General features: G+C 35.9%; 1 protein-coding gene and 1 pseudogene across 5 annotated transcripts in view; one reads left to right on the forward strand and one right to left on the reverse strand.

The window, feature by feature from the left end:
• ZNF385B (zinc finger protein 385B) overlaps positions 1–17,030 on the forward strand; it is a 435,288-nt gene that overhangs the window by 39,821 nt on the left and 378,437 nt on the right. The gene's annotated exons all lie outside the window — the stretch shown is intronic.
• Positions 8,047–8,476, reverse strand: LOC117094783 (annotated as a pseudogene).

Below are 17,030 nucleotides of genomic sequence, written 5' to 3' on the forward strand. Positions count from 1 at the left end.
TGATCTGGGCTCTTTGGCCTTTCCCTTAAGGGGGAGATATGTAGGTTTGCTACCTCTGTACCCAAGTGGTAATCACATGCCAGCCTCAGTTACAAATTAAAATTCAAAAGTCTATGGAAGGGTCTTTAGGTTCATGATGTGGGGATGACATTCACAGTGCAAATGTCCTCCACAACTTAGGAGTGGCACTTTCTGTGAGTGCAGGACTCCATCAGACTCTGTTGACCACCAAGGTCTATGTTCTTCCTGTTGTTGCTACTTCCTGTTGTTGCTGCTGATAATTAAGAATATGTTGAATCAGATAGAATATTATAATTTTCATCATTATTACCATCATTAGATGATTAAATATTACCATCATTAAATGATTAAATAATACCATCATTAAATGATAGTATTTATTTTTGAATGCTAAGTACTTTAGAAAAAGCAACGTGTTTTACACATTAGTATATTACCTTTTATAACAGCTAATTTTGGGTGAAGTGATACATTAAGCTCCACTAATTTAAGAAACTAAACAGTGAAATGACCTCGCACTTAGAAAATGTATGGTTAATAGGATGACAGGCAGTCTTCCTCTAAGGGAAGGCTAAGAAAAAGAAGGACAAAAGCCTGTGCTCAGTGGACTCTTATTTAACTTATTGCCTTAATAAAATTTTTATTTAGGAACCTATTGTGTAGGACTTTTTTTTCTTGGAGAAACAAGAATATTTTAAATAAGAATTCTGTTGGCTTCTTTGAAGGTGATCATTTTCTTCAAAAAGAGGAACATAATGTGTTTCTTGCTGTTACTTTTTTACAGAAAACCTTGCACTATGCAGCAGAACATAGTGAAATTTAAGCATATGCTATTGCTAATGAATTGTCTCAGCTTTGTCTCTTTGGGCACTATAGAAGTACTTTTTTTTCTTGCATCCTATTTTTGTCACTGCAGTCAGATTAATGAATTATGAACTATGCGATTTCATTAGGACAGTCAGAATTAAGAGATGATGTTTTCCTTGGGGACTTCTGCTTAGATATATCATTAATCATATTCTGCAATCTATAGTCAAGGCAGAACTGAGAATGCTAGTTTATCTGACATGTACTAAGGTGGGAAACAGGTTGTCATTTAGTCTATCTTGGGTAAAGCATGTCTTGGTAAAATGGCTAGATAAGGAATGACATCTTAAAATTGCTTCTTATTTAGATCTCTGTCAGAGGCCTGAAGAATCTCCTGGGAAACTGTGAAGTGTCCTCAACAAAAGTAAAAGTCCTTACTCAAGAGTATTGTTTTTAGTTTTATTTATGGCTTTTAAACCAAGGGGTGTGGTATAAAATGTAAAAGAACCAAACTCTCATTTGGAGGCTTTATTTATTTTCTCTGCAGCTCCTACCTTGTTCTCAACCTCCTGAACTCCCCACTGCATCCTCTGTTGGAGGGAATCCAAATGTCTGAGAGGATATTTTTAATGGGTAATATGAGCATTTCTGATATTAAACGGCTTTAAAGAAATTCACTCACAAGGATCTTTTTAATTGCCCCCAAATGACTCCATTTTTGATGACTACTTAAGAAGTGATATAGATAGTTGGAAAGAGAGGAGGGCATGGCAATGGGAGAGAGAATGCCCTGTGCCCTGACACTTGGGAGCTTGTATCCACCAGTCAGCTGCAGGAAGATTCGAGGACTACCTGTAAAGATTGGCAGGTTTTCTTTAATATGTACTTTGAGTAGGAAAAAGAAAAAAGTATTCATTGAAAACTTTTGTTAAAAGTTCCATTCAAATTTTATTAGTTTTGATAGGTTGCTCTGAAGTGCACAAATAGGAAATTTTGCCATTATTTCTAGAATAGGAATATAAAAAATAAGTGTGGCATAGTAAGTGTAGACTTATCAATAGCTAATAATATCATTAAGGTTTTAATGTCTTAGCTAGAACTTCCATTTACAAAACTTCTTTTTCTGACCTAGAATACTTACAAGGAAAAGCAAACATCCACTATTTATATTCTCTTGTAAAACCCTGGAAATTCATTACTGTAAGGAAATTCCTTATAGTAAGTAAGGAAATAAAAAATACAATACTAGCCTTTTAAGAAAATAATCAAAGAAGTAAGTTTCATGTCAAAATTATGCTTGGCAGATAAATGCATATTTATAGAAAAATTCATCACTCTAAGAGATTTTATTATTTAAAAATATAATTTAAAAATGAGTGAAACATTAAATTCTAGACAATTGGGAGGAAAAAAAAATCCTGAAACAAAGTAATACCGATAAACAGAACTTAGGCAGATAAGAGTATGTTAAGAGTAAAGATAAAACACAATTTAATGTTAGAAGATGGAAAAATGATAGAACTGAGTAAGCCTGGTTTAAAATCAAACAATGAAATAAACATTTGGTAAACGAAATTTTAAAAAGAGAAGGAGAAAGAGAAAATACAAATCAACAAATTTAGAAATGAGAAAAGGGCTATAGTCAGAGTCAAAGAAGATTACAAATTATGCAAATACCTATGTAACTTTATGCAAATATACTTAAAAACTGAGTCATGAAATCTTCTGCATGTTATTCCACATTAACAAAACCAAAGGCACATAGTAAACTGGAAAAGAGGTTTTTAAGTAGCTATTATAGAAAATTATCAAACTTTTATTTTAAAAAGGTCTTACCACTTAAGAAAACACATCAATGAAAAAAATTTGAGCAATATAAAAATATATGTATATATACACACACATATACACACACATATTGACATATACATGTACATACGTATACATTCTAAGGGTGTTTGAAAAGTCTGGAAACATAAGATAAACTTATTTTCGACAGCGTGCTAGTGACATTTTAAAAAAATGTGCTATAATTTCCATCTATCTCCAGATACCTTGTTAGGGGAAGTACCTGGTGCAATATGTCTAACTGTTAATTTGAAAAAAGTATAATACAATCATATACTACAGTGTATCCAGGAAGTCTGTAAACCAAGGCAAAAATAGTGTAATAATAGAATTTGACAACATGGCTACTGTTGACTAAAATGTACCTTTTCCCCATCCTCCCAGAAAGGAGAGGCCTAAAGACCTTTGACCTGTCCTTGAGGTTTGGACAACATCATCTCAACAGTGACTACGACAGACTGAAAGCCATAAGGCCATCCTCAAGTTTCTGAGGGCCTGAGCACCTCACAGTGTTCTACCCACCTTTTCAAGGGGAAAAGCAAAGAGTGTCTGTATTTATCTTCTGAGAGAGCATTGAATTAGGTTGGCCAAGAAGGAATGAAGTTTCAAGACTTGGAAGGGGCGGAAAGGTCTCACCCAGAGTTATGGGTTATGAAGCACAGTGGCAGGTCCACTCTGAGTCCTGTGGGGCATCCCAGGAAGTGCTAAGGCCTGTGGGTGACAGGTGGATGATGTGGTGGAGGGGGAGGTGATGTCATGAGGGAGGCCACTGTGTTCCAGGCACTTAAAGATTCCAAGGTCTGCACTGCCTTGGAAGTAGAGCGACCCACCTGTCCTTGGGGTTTGAACACCAGCATCTCAATGGTGACCACAACAAATTGAAAGCCATAAGTCCCTCCTCAAGTTTGCTGAATTTCCTGGTGCTCTCACAGGGTCAGAGCAGGAAAGAGTATGAAATACCAAATAACACTGTTAGCAAATGGATACTTGGAGTCATACTTTATTTGATTTAGAAAAATAAAACAAGGTGACATTAAGTTCTATTTTGTGGAGTAAATTTTGTGTGTGTGTATTTATAAACATGCACATATTTATGCATATATATCTATGAGGTATTGGCAAAAACACCAGAATAATAGCTGAATTCCAGAAAGAAAACCTACCTTAGTTACTTTCTACCCAGAGGCCATTGGAACTGGCATTCTGGGGAAGAGCAGCTCCCCTGACTACTTTGATATTTTTCCAGGTTTATCTTGTGGTTTATAAAATCTGATGAGCATTAGGGTCAGTACTGAGGGCGAGAACCTTTCTTTTCTTTCCATTGAGTAGACGGACAGTGACTCACTTGTGTGATGTGTTTCCTCCTAGTCAGCTCTGGATAGTGAGGCCGAGTGGAGTGACCAGAAGTGTGTTGTGGGAATCAAAAATGAAGTTCTAGTCCAGCATACCATGTCAGTGCTTCATGGTACTTAGTTTTGAAAGCTGAACTGTTTCTAGCAATGTTGTATTTTATGTTTATGTGTAATATTAACACTCTAGCAAGGGATTAATTATGATTGTTCAGAAATTATCTGCTAAACCTTAATTTAAAATAAAATGATGTTTGAGAGACATCAATTGTAGCACTGATTTAAAGAGCCATTTAGTGAAGGAAAAATTAGTTATTATATCAGATTATTTTAAACTGAAAGAAAAATAGCATTTTCCTGACTTATAAAGTGGCAATGTTTAAATTGACTGAATTCTCCGTGCCCTGCTGCTAAATCATTTTAGGGTATTTTTCACACCTAATTTCTACTGAGGTTAATTAACATACTTGGAGGGACCTGTCATTATGTCGGAAAGGCAAATTTTAATAAAACGGCACTTGTATGATTTTCTAAGAAATCTCTCCTGCCACATAGGATCCAGGGAAATAAAAAGTCCCTCTAGTTCTTCCTCCCAGATATATGCTGACATACGCACACCCACACATGCACTCACTTGGGCTGACACCACATATTACACACATACAACATACTACACACCCATTCACACACACATTCAGTCTGCCACACACAGTCTCCTCCCTTCTCCCTATACATGGTTGCTTGTTCAAGCTGACACATACATAAACACACACACTCTTGCTCAGGCTGACACACCTACACAACATAAAAATTTGTGTAGCCAACAGTGTTCTACCCACTTTTCTAAGGGGAAAAGTGCCTATGCGCATGAACTTTCTCTTTCTCAGATTGACACACATAAACTCACACTGTCTCCTGCAGGCCAACACACACACTCGCACATGCTCAAGCTGACATGCAGACACACACACAGCCAGTCATGTGAACATAACCACATAGACCCATTCACATTGACACACACACACACACACAGGGTTACACACACAGACAGTAATGCCTACTCACACACAGTTAAGCTTTGGCTTTCTTTTCTTCCCCAGTGTTTTGTTGCTGACCTCTGACTTTTCTGCCTTTCGTTTACATTCTCTTGATCTTTAACTTAAAGGTGGGTGACTCAGACCAGTTATTTCATGTGATTACATTTGGAGTGAAATTAATTGTTTTGATACTGGCTCACTTTTATTATTTGCGTGTAGTTTAAGAAAACTTCATGGACTTTGCTTTAATATGTGAAAGTGAAAGTTGAGAGATTATGTAAGTAGATAAGAAAATTGCCTTTTAATATATACTTGTTGTGTCTACAGGGTCAAATGGGAAATTGGCAAATAATAGATCATGAAATTCAAGAAACAATTCTCTATTTTGCCAAATTGTAGATCAATGTTCTTATGTCACTTTGTGCTACTTTCTGTTACTTGCTTTCACTGATTATAATAATAAACACTATGCAAAAGAACAGTGATACAATTTAGTATTTCAGTAGGAGACAACGAAAAGGTGGGCAGCTTGCTTGCCTTTCTGAAATCGAGAGCTTTCTGTTTGTGAATATATAAGGACGGATATTTGTCCTTCTTCCATGTTCAACAGAACATCGAAAATGCCCAGTGTCATTCACAATGAAGCTTTTACACAATGTGTAAAAGATTGGAAGGCAACATGCGGGACACAGCAGATGTTTGTTTCTTGAAGAGAATCTGGAAATCATACTTCTGGGATTTTGTTACTAATGAAGAAGAAAAAGGGAAAAAAATCTTCCATAAATCACACTGGCCTGTTGGCGCATATCTTTTGAAAAGTAAAATGAGATGAGAGAATGGCAATTAGAGTAAAATACATTATATTCTGAAAGGAACCACTAATATTTCTGAAATTTCATGTTTAAAAATGTAAGCTTTTATTTAGATATTTATTTTATTCAATCACTTTCTTAGTCTTACTAGTTAGATAAGAAAACTTTAGGTAACTGTACCTAGGACAAACAGTGAACTTCTATTTGAGGACACCCCCACTAGGTATAGTGTTTAGATAAATTGTCTCCCATATGGAAACCTAGGCAGAAGATCCTCCTGCTCTCTGCCCTCCTCCCAGGAAGCCTGATCAGGTAGGGCCTTAAGGTCTTCATAAGGACTTCGGTTTTTACTATAAGTGAAATATGAAGTCATTAGAGACTTGCGAGCAGAAGAGTGACATGATCTAACTTATGTTTGTTTAAATGTTCTCCCCATTACAGTGGGGAGAACACACTGTGGGGGCATAACAGATGAGGGAGAGGGTCCCTTTGTGGCGGGGGGAGGGGGACCAAGGCATTCCAGAGGAGAAATGACTGTGGCTTAAACTAGAATGAAAGTGGAGAGAAGTGGTTAGATCCTGGTATATTTTGAAAACAAAGTAAATAGAATTTGCAGCTCTATTTGAAGTGGGCAAAAAGAAATGGATACCCATTGATGATTCCAAGGTTTTTAGCCTGAACAGCTTGGTGAATGAAGTTTCCGTTTAGTTAAATGGGTAATTTGGGGATGAGAAGTACTTGGGGTGGGGATTGCTTCTTAGAAGTTTGATGAATATTCAAGTAGAGTAGGCAGTTCTGACTGAGTCTGAAGTTTAGGTGAGAAATTGAATCTGCAGGTGTATGTGTGTGTGAGTATGTGTGTGTTATATGTAAGTTGTCAGTGTACAAACGTATTTAAAGATAAGAGCCTGAATGAGATCATCTTGTGAATAAATGGATGTAAGAGGCATGGAGACTGAGCCTTGGAGCATTTTAACATTTATAATCAGATAGATGAAAAGGTACCAGCAAAGGCATCTAAGAAGGGTTAATAGTACAGTAGAGTGGTGTCCTAGAAACAAATGTATTATAATTTTCAAGAATGAAGGATTCATAAGTGTGTACTGTAACAACATAACAAATGTCAAATAGCATGAGGACTGTGAATTGACCACTGAATTTGCAAATGTGGAGGGCAGTAGTGACCTGGTTAAGCACTAGACTAGTGTTGAATGAATCGAAGAATCTAAATTAATGAATCAAGCAATCAGTCGAGGTATGGCACAGATATGTTAAAAGAATTGTTCACTGGTAAAGAAGATAATAACTGTATTTGGTTCCTGAGACAAAATGATTTCATGATCCTGACATGTTTAGGTAAACAGAAATACCAGTGTAGTTCTTTTCCCTTTTTTTTAATGAACTCCTGCTCCCATTCAGTTTTCATAATCTTTATCACTCTTCTCAAGTTCTATTTCAGTCTCAGCTGATGAGCTTGCCTCATGCTTGACTTAGGTAGTAAAAGTGAACATCTCTGAGTTCAGTGAATGTTCTTCTCCCATTACCTGCACATAAATCGATCTGTATTTGCACCTCTCCAGTACTTCCTCCTCACAGGTATCAAAGGAAAGATGTCCCTCCTAGACAAGTCTCTCTACCTGTTCTCTTGATGTCTCTTTTCTGCAGGATCCTGGTGACATTCATTGTTCCTTTCTTTTAAGCCTTTGTCCTCTCCCTCTCTCTGTTGCTTCTCCCAGCTCATAGATTTGTTTGCTCATAGCTTTTCCCATTTTGAAAACACAGGCCTTTCCCCAGTTTGTATTCCCATCTAACTAGACAAAAACGATAGAGACATATTGTGAAGTATTTTAGAAATAAGGAAATGAAGAATGAAGAAAATCATAATCACCCATGATGATCATTATGTGTTTACTCAGATTTTTTATATGCATTTTTACCAACTGTGATGCAACTATATATACACTTTTAAAATCTTCCTTGTATTCCGTTAAGATCAGTATTATTATTTTTTTCATGTGTTTATTTCAGCTGGTTAAGGTCATGTAATAAATTGTGTCTCAGAAGTCCTCCAGCACTGGAGCTTCATATACTTTTCCAAAGGCTTGAAATAGTTTAAAAGGTTTCCACATGAAAAGGCCTCTACAGCATTTATCCACACAGCCTGAGGGCACCTCAGTATCTGTACTTGGTGGAGTAGTTTTTGGAGACAAGACCAGGCCGCCGCCATGGACAAGACCATGGCCCTGTGGTCCATGGTCTCTATGATGTCGACCATCTCCCGCCTGTCCTCCATGGTCCAGTTAATCTTGTTGTTGCCAGTCCCCAAGACAACCATGATGTGCTTGTTCCTGGAGAAAAACATGATAGTGCATGGATCATATAACTCATACATTTTGTTGAAGTCAGGTACTTTGGTAACATCCACAAGAAAAATAACTGCAAAATATTGAACCTTCTCAATGCTGTACAAGACCTTGTCCATTTTCATGCATGTGGGGTCCCGGTCATGGCCAAAGCGAATGACAACCTTGCCATCCTTCCCTGGGAGGATGGCCTGGTCCACCTGCCAGCTGCTGTGGAGGTGCAGGAGCATGTGTGACATGCTGGCCCACATACTTGCTGCTCCACAAGGCTGGGTGCCAAGGAAGGCCCTGCGTGGTGAGCGCAGCCGGCCTCTCACTTCCCAACCCCTTTTGCCCGCAAGGTCCCTGAAGACCCCCAGGGCCTGCCCATAACCCCCAGAAACACTGGGCCTGCCTCATTCACATAACTTTGTAACACTTTCCACATGCTGTTAAACAGATTCGTAAATAACTATTTTAAATAGCTAGAATATTCGATACTATAGTTATGCTATGATTTCTATATTCAATATTTTACTGGATTTTTTTAACCTACTTTCTATTTTTGATTTAAATAAAACTAAGGTGAATATCTTTGTATACAAATCTTTTACTACATTCCACATTATTTTCTAGGTTAGAGCCTGAAGGAAATTGCTGAGTCAAAGGATGTATACTGTTTTATGACTCTTGTTTGCTACTGCCAGATTGTTTTTAAAAATCATTCTGCCAATTTATATGCCTGCTGGGAAGTGTAAGAATGCCTTTCTCCTGAGATTCTTAACTTTGGAGAGATTTTTAAAGTTGCTTTATGAGACAGTCCTTGCTAATTGGACAATTTAATAAATGTTATCTAATTTTTTAAACATTTATTTGACTACTACAGGGTGAATGTCACTTTATCATGCTTACAGTAGTCATTTATTTTTCTATTATGAATTTTCTGCTTATCCTTTACCCATCTTCCACATTCCCCAAAGATGTTTTGGTAGTTTTTTGTTGACTTGTATGATTTATCATATTATTGTTGTCAACCATTTGTCTTTCATAGTGGCTATAATAATTTTTTTCCAGTTTTCTGCCTTTTACTTTCATGCATTTATTAATTAAAAGTTTTAGGAGTCAAATGACCAATTTAAAATTAAATTGACCACAAAATTGGAAGCCCCAAAACAGAACCAAGTAAATATAATAAACTGATATAAGCTTAAGGCATTTAATACATTGGGGACAAATGTCCAAATCTGGGGGCAAACACTGTTCGAATTCTTTATCATATGTCATACCAAAATAAATTTCAAGTAGACTAAAGATTCAAATGTTAAAAAACCCAAAAGGCGTAAGAGCATGTGAAAGAATCTAAGTAGATATTTATATAATCATGAGTTAGTGATGATCTTTATCAGTACGTCAATAAAGGTAGAAACCAGTAAATATTTTTAAATGTGACTAATTTGAAACCCTCTACACGATAAAAATTGAAGATAAAATACAAATGACAAGCAGGAAAAAATATAAAAAATATGGAAACTATTAATTTTGTAGCTATTATAGGAGAGCTCTCTTACAAATCAATTTTTAAAATTCCAAATAGAACATTGATCAAAGAACATGAAAGAATAACTTAGAAAAGAAGAAATATTAATGACTAAGAAATATTTAAAAAATCAAACTTTACTAGCTTTCAAAGAAAGTAAAATAAATACATAGAGATAATCTTTGGAAATATATAAATGTGCTTTGTTTTTGATACTTTCTAGTACATTCAGTAAGGTCATTAGGTACTGAGCATAGTACTCAATAGTTTGTCAACCCTTTCCCCCTTCTTTCCCTCTGTGCTCTAGTGGTTGCCAGTTTTTATTGTTGCTGTCTTTATTTCCATGAGTACCTAATGTTTAGCTCCTGCTTATAAGTGAGAACATGCAATATTTGGTTTTCTGTTCGTGTGTTACTTCACTTAGATTAATGGCCTCCAGCTGCATCCATATTGTGGCAAAACACGATTTCATTCCTTTTTTATAGCCACATAGTATTCTATGATGTATATGTACCACATTTCTTTATCCAGTCCACCATTGATGGGCACCTAGTTTGAATTCCATGTCTTTGCTATTGTGAATAGTGCTGCAATGAACATGTGAGCACATCATTGTTTTTGGTAGAACAATTTATTTTCTTTTGGCTAGATACCCAGTAATGGGACTGCTGGGCTAAATGATAGTTCTGTTTTAGGTTCTTTGAGAAACCTCCAAACTGCTTTCCATAATTGCTGAACGAATTTACATTCCCTCCAGCAGTGTATAAGCATTCGCTTTTCTCTGCAACCCTGCCTGCACCTGTTGGTTTTTGACTTTTTAATAATAGCTGTTCTAATTGGTGTGACATGGTGTTGTCATTGTGGTTTTAATTTGCATTTCTCTGATGATTAGTGATATTGAGCATTTTTCATAGTTTATTGGCCATTTGTATGCCTTATTTTGAGAAATGTCTGTTTATGTCTTTTGCCCGTTTTTAAATGGGTTGTTTTTTGCTTGTTCAATTAAGTTCCATATAGACTGGATATTAGACATTTGTCAGATGCATAATTTATAAGTAAGTTCTTCCCTCCTGTAGGTTGTCTGTTTATTCTGTTGATAAGTTTCTTTTGCTGTGTAGAAGGTCTTTATTTTAATTAGGTCCCACTTGTCAATTTTGTGTGTGTATGTGTGTGTGTGGCAGTTGCTTTTGAGGATTTAGTCACAATTTTCTCACAAATAAACTTTTTCCCAAGGCCAATGTCCAGAATGGTGTTTCCTAGGTTTCTTTCTAGGATTCTTATCGTTTGAGGTCTTACGTTTAAATAATCCATGTCGTGTTAATTTTTGCATATGTTAAAATGTAGGGGTCCAGTTTTATTCTTCTTCATGTGGCTAGCCAGCTATCCCAGCACCATTTACTGAATAGGGAATCCTTTTCCCATTGCTTATTTTTGTCAACTTTGTCAAAGATCAAAAGGCTGTAGGTGTGCAGCTTTATTTCTGGGTTCTCTATTCAGTTACATTGATCTATGTATCTGTTTTTGTACCATACTGTTTTGGTTATTACTGCTATATAGTATAGTTTGAAGTCAGGTAATGCAATATCTACGACTTTGTGCTATTTGCTTAGGGTTGCTTTCAATATTTGGGATATTTTTTGGTTCCATATGAATTTAATAATAGTTCTTTTTAGTTCTGTGATAAATGATCTGGTAGTGGGATAGAATTCATGTAGAATCTGTAGATTGTTTTGGGTGGTATGGTCATTTTAACAATATTAATTCTTCTAACCCATGATCATGGAATATTTTTCCGTTTGTACCATCTCTGATTTCTTTCAGCAGTGTTTTGAAGTTATCCCTATGGAAATCTTTTACATCCTTGGTTAGATGTACTCCTAGGTATTTTATTTTTTTGTTTGTGTGGCTATTGTAAATGAGGTTGCATTCCTGATTTGGCTCTCAGCTTGAACATTATTGGTGTATAGAAATGCTACTGATTTTTGTACATTGATTTTTGTCTCTGAAACTTTACTGAAGTCATCTATTAGTTCTGGGAACCTTTTGATGGAGTCTGTAGGGTTTTCTAGGTATAAAATCATATCTTCAGTGAGGAGAGACAGTTTGACTTCTTATATTCCCATTTTCCTTCTTGAATGAAAGCTCACAGTTAATCTTTATGCACTATCTTGCTATTTCCAAAAGGCCAAGGCATGTTAAAAGTCTCTATTCCACCATCTTGGAAAAGAAAACAACCAAAATTGACTTTTACACCAGTAGTTGAAAGAGAAAATTGATTTTATTTGTGTTTACTTCCAAATGTTTTATTTTAATAGAATAAGGTATTTTAATAGAATACGATATTTTGTAGCCATTGGAAATGATGATGATGATGACAATGTATATCCATATTTATTTACATGGAAAGAGCTCCTTAATGTAGAATTTACAAACTTTAAATTACAAGGCAACTACAGTCCCATTCATGAAATAATTTTTGATTTTTTGATATTATATATATATCTGTGTAAATATATATAAACACATACTAAAAAAAGAAGATATTCTGAAATGTAACAATATTTTCTCTTGATAGGAAAATCAACAAACTTTCTTGTTTATTTTTATATGCATTTCGAGATTTCAGAATTTCTCACAAATTACTTTTATAATTATAAAAATGTATTTGCATTTTGAAATTGTCTGTTTTTCTTTTCTTTTTAAAGTCATTTTTCTCTGTGCTTAATGTCCTTCCTTTATAAAACAGTCACTTAAACATTTTTTTTAAAAGCTCTTCCTATCTGGAATTTATTTGATATATAGTTTCAGATGAGATTATAAATCCCCCTAAGAAGACAAAATAGTTGACCAAGTATTTCAGTAACATTTATTAGATAATTACGTATTGACTCCTGATGTTCCCTTTTCAAAGATTACTGACATATATCAATCTTTCTGTTTGAAGATAATTCTGTTCCATTGGTCTGGCTATTTTTGTGGTATTACCTCACTCTTTTCATTATTATCCCATTACATTGTATCTTAAAACTGATAAGACAAATGTTATTTTTTTCAGAATATGCTTACATATTTGTTTTTCTGGATGAATGTTAGAATCAGTGGCTTAAAGTCATTTCCCCACAGTTCTTAAGGTGTACTGAACAAATATTATTTTTTTCTCGATAATTCAGGGCCATGATTCATTGTGAATCATCATAAGTACTATAGCATTTTTGTGAGTTACTTAGATACGATGGATTTTTTGCTCATGTCCCACGTGACTCATTAGGTTTTTCAAAATTTCTGTAATGAATTTGTATTTTTCCCATGTTTCTTTAGTAATACTTCCAGATGTCATACTTATGTCTTTTTAAACACCTTTTGTCTGTAGTTGAATCTATGATTAAATTTTTTAGCACTGTATGTAACATAAGACCCAACAATAGAACTCTGTGCCTTGTATTTTGATTGTTCTTGGGTCTTATGTGTATATTTCTTTGGCCATGTTTCATGTAATTTAGATTGCCATTTTAATGACTAGTTAAATGTGGCATTACTATGTTTGCATGTGAATATGAAGATATACAAGATAGAATAAGCTATAAAGGTAATAGAGCATAACTCAATGACAAGAAATGCAAAGATAGAAGAGAGAGAGTTTTACTGAAACTCTTTATGAGTTCTCTTCATGAGGCAAAGTTCTTTACATGCCATACTTCTTGATCTGTCCTTCCATGTAACTGAATCTCAGATTAGATTACTTTTTCCTGAAACTTAGATGGTGTAGTATAAATGAACAAAGTAAGAGGCCAGTAAACTAATACATGAATACTAAGTGATTTTTTTCTTTGACCCTGAGCTTTTATGTTTTCATATTCTAGAGGCAGTAATCATAGCTTGACAGCTATCAACCTGATTCAGAATTATTAATCCTGAATGTTTTCTCTTCTGCCTGGAGGAGAAACTACCAATTCTCTATTAAATGGTAGTTAAAGAATATTTCATTTATCTATTTTACCTGTTGTTATCTGTCTGTCCTATGGCCTATTTTTACAGGTTAGGACGAACACATTGCTGATATTTTCGTAAACACGTTGCCACTGACTTTATTTTCTTGTTAATCATAATATGTGTTTTGTTGTTTTTTGCAAAGCTGTAATGTTATTGCTGTAGTAGAAACAATTTGTTTTGTTAAAGCTCTAAAGGGAGGTAGGACCCATCAAAGTTTAGGGCCTAGACACAGTAACAGATGCTCCTGTAAATTAATGTTTCTCAAAAAAGGTCTTCGATGAAATAGATGTAAATCTCCTTTTTGTCATTTATTTTTGGAATGTTCTCTGTTTTACCACACTTCATTTGTTTTTATATTTTTATTATGAAATACTTTAAATATAGAGACAAGTATACAAACTAGATTACCACCATGCACCTGCCACCCAATTTTATTAAACCTCAACATATTTGCCTTTGTTCTTTTTAGGGGGGCCAGCACTACATTACAGCTACAGCTGAGGTTCCTGTGTGCCTTTGCCTTGTCCCTTTCTCTCCACAGGTAACCATAGCTTTGAATTTAGTGTGTACCATCTCCATTCTTGAGTGTGCACTTTACTTTGCATGCATGTATCATTTAAGAATTATAGGCCGGGCGCGGTGGCTCACGCCTGTAATCCCAGCACTTCGGGAGGCCAAGGAGGGCAGATTACAAGGTCAGGAGATAGAGACCATCCTGGCTAACACGGTGAAACCCCATCTATACTAAAAATACAAAAAATTAGCCAGGCGTGGCGGCGGGTGCCTGTAGTCCCAGCTGCTGGGGAGGCTGAGGCAGGAGAATGGCGTGAACCCGGGAGGCAGAGCTTGCAGTGAGCTGAGATCAGGTCACTGCACTCCAGCCTAGGAGACAGAGCAAGACTGTCTAAAAAAAAAAAAAAAAAAAGAATTACATACGATATTATAAATGATATTTGTATGTTAACGTTATATAAATGGTAGCCTGCTGTATTATTCTTTATTTGTTTGTTTGTTTATTTTTATTTATTTATTTATTTTTTGAGACGGAGTCTCGCTCACTCGCCCAGACTGGAATGCAGTGGCGCAATCTCGGGTCACTGCGAGCTCCGCCCCCCGGGTTCACGCCATTCTCCTGCCTCAGCCTCCTGAGTAGCTGGGACTTACAGGCACCCGCCACCAAGCCCAGCTAATTTTTTGTATTTTTAGTAGAGATGGGGTTTTATCTTGTTAGCCAGGATTGTCTCCATCTCCTGACCTGGTGATCCGCCCTCCTCGGCCTCTCAAAGTGCTGGGATTACAGGCGTGAGCCACCGCGCCTGTTTTTTTTTTTTTTTTTCTCTTTCTTTTTTTTTGGTAGGGGGATGGAGTCTCTGTCTGTCACCCAGGCTGGAGTGCAGTGGTGAGATCTTGGCTCACTGCAACCTCTGCCTCCTGGGTTCAAGTAATTCTCTGGCCTCAGCCTCCCAAGTAGCTGGGATTACAGGCATAGACCACCATGCCTGGCTAATTTTAGTATTTTCAGTAGAGATGAGGTTTCACCATGTTGGCCAGGCTGGTCTCAAACTCCTGACCTCAGGTGATCCGCCCGCCTCGGCCTCCCAAAGTGCTGGGGTTATAGATGTGAGCCATCGCGTCCAGCCTTATTCTTTAATTTACTGTTTAATTTGACATTATAATTTTAGGATTTATCTATGATAAAGCTAGTCATTTCAACTTATTCATTTCAGCTGTTGAATAGCATTCCATTGTGTGAATATACCAAATTTATCTAGTCATTCACTTATAGACATTTATATAAATGTAAATAATATATATATTTCATATATATTTACCAATACAAACACGGTAGAAATGAACATTTCTCTCCTTATTTCCTTGGCAAGTATTTTCTCAGCCGTATACCTAGAAGTGAAACTGCTCTGTCATTAAGAATACATATCTTCCAAATGCCTCCTGATAGTGTTTGTACCAATTTATAAGCCCTCTAGAAGTGTATGGATTGCCATTGCTCTACATTCTCATGGTACTCTATGACTTTTAAATGTTCTGCCGTTCTGTATGTGGTGTGAAATTGAATTTTGCAGTTTTGCATTTCCCTGATTACTAGTGAGATTGAGCCTCTTTTCATGTATCATATGTTTGGAGGCAATGATAGTATTGGGTTAAGAGCTGGGTGTTAAAGCCAGATAACTTGGTTTTAAATTCTGACTCTTCTGGGTGACCTTGGGCTTACCACCATTTTGTGGCTCATTGGCAAATCAGGAATAATAATCATACTTACATTGTGGGGTTTTTCTGAGTTAACATGTGAGAATGTCTTACAACTATGTTGAGCCTTAAGTAAGATGTCATTGTTACAAAACATTACCAAGATGTGATAAATGGGGTGCAAAAATGTAATGATGTAAAATATCAGGTTACATTATTGAAAGGTTAACGGCTCTAATCAGCCTTATCTGGAAAGACTGGGATGGAAAAATTCTGGGGGTTAAGGAAGCCTAGGCTTCCCTTCATGACTTCCTGCCTCACCAACCTCTCCCTCTTCTTATTCAAAAGATAACTTTAGCTGAGGGTCCAGGCAGAAGACAAGGAGCCAATTACGAAGCACAAAATATCCTATTATTTAAAATTGAGGGGCATGTTGTCTTAGAATTTTATTATGTTATTAACTGTTCAGTTTTTCCTTATGCAGATAGCTTGTTTATCATCTTGTACATTTTGTATTGGGTTATTTGCTTTTTATTATTGATTAGAATTCATTCTTTGTATATTTTGGACATGAATCTGGATAAATTTATTTTCCCAGTTTCTGGCTTGTCTTTTAACAATGTTTATGACATTTTTTTTGTCTGTTTGTTGGTACAAAATTTAAAACTTTTAGTATGGTTAAATTTAACAATCTTCCTTAATGATTTCTGCTTTTACATCAGGTTTAAGATATTTTTCCCTGTAAGCCAAGCTATTAAAGATACTCTCCCATATTTTCCTCTAAATATTACGAATTTTTTGTGTTTTGAAAGCGAAATTCTCTCTGGAATTTTTTTTATGTCTAGCATAATAAGTTAGAGAGCTAATTGTCCAAGTACTATTTATTGTAGGGCTCCAGTGTCCTCTTTGTCTATCCATTATGTAAAACGACACTGCCTTTGTTACTGTGTCTTTATAATAGCAGAAGGAGGAGGAACAGCAGCAGTAGCAGCTAACCCTTATATAGGTCTTACTGAATGCCAGGCACCATTCTGTTTTTTACATATTCGTTTAATCCTTAACTGGATCCTATAAAGTAG

This window comes from Trachypithecus francoisi, unplaced genomic scaffold (genome assembly GCF_009764315.1).
Source record: "Trachypithecus francoisi isolate TF-2019V2 unplaced genomic scaffold, Tfra_2.0 Lachesis_group13, whole genome shotgun sequence".
Taxonomy (NCBI): Eukaryota; Metazoa; Chordata; class Mammalia; order Primates; family Cercopithecidae; genus Trachypithecus; species Trachypithecus francoisi.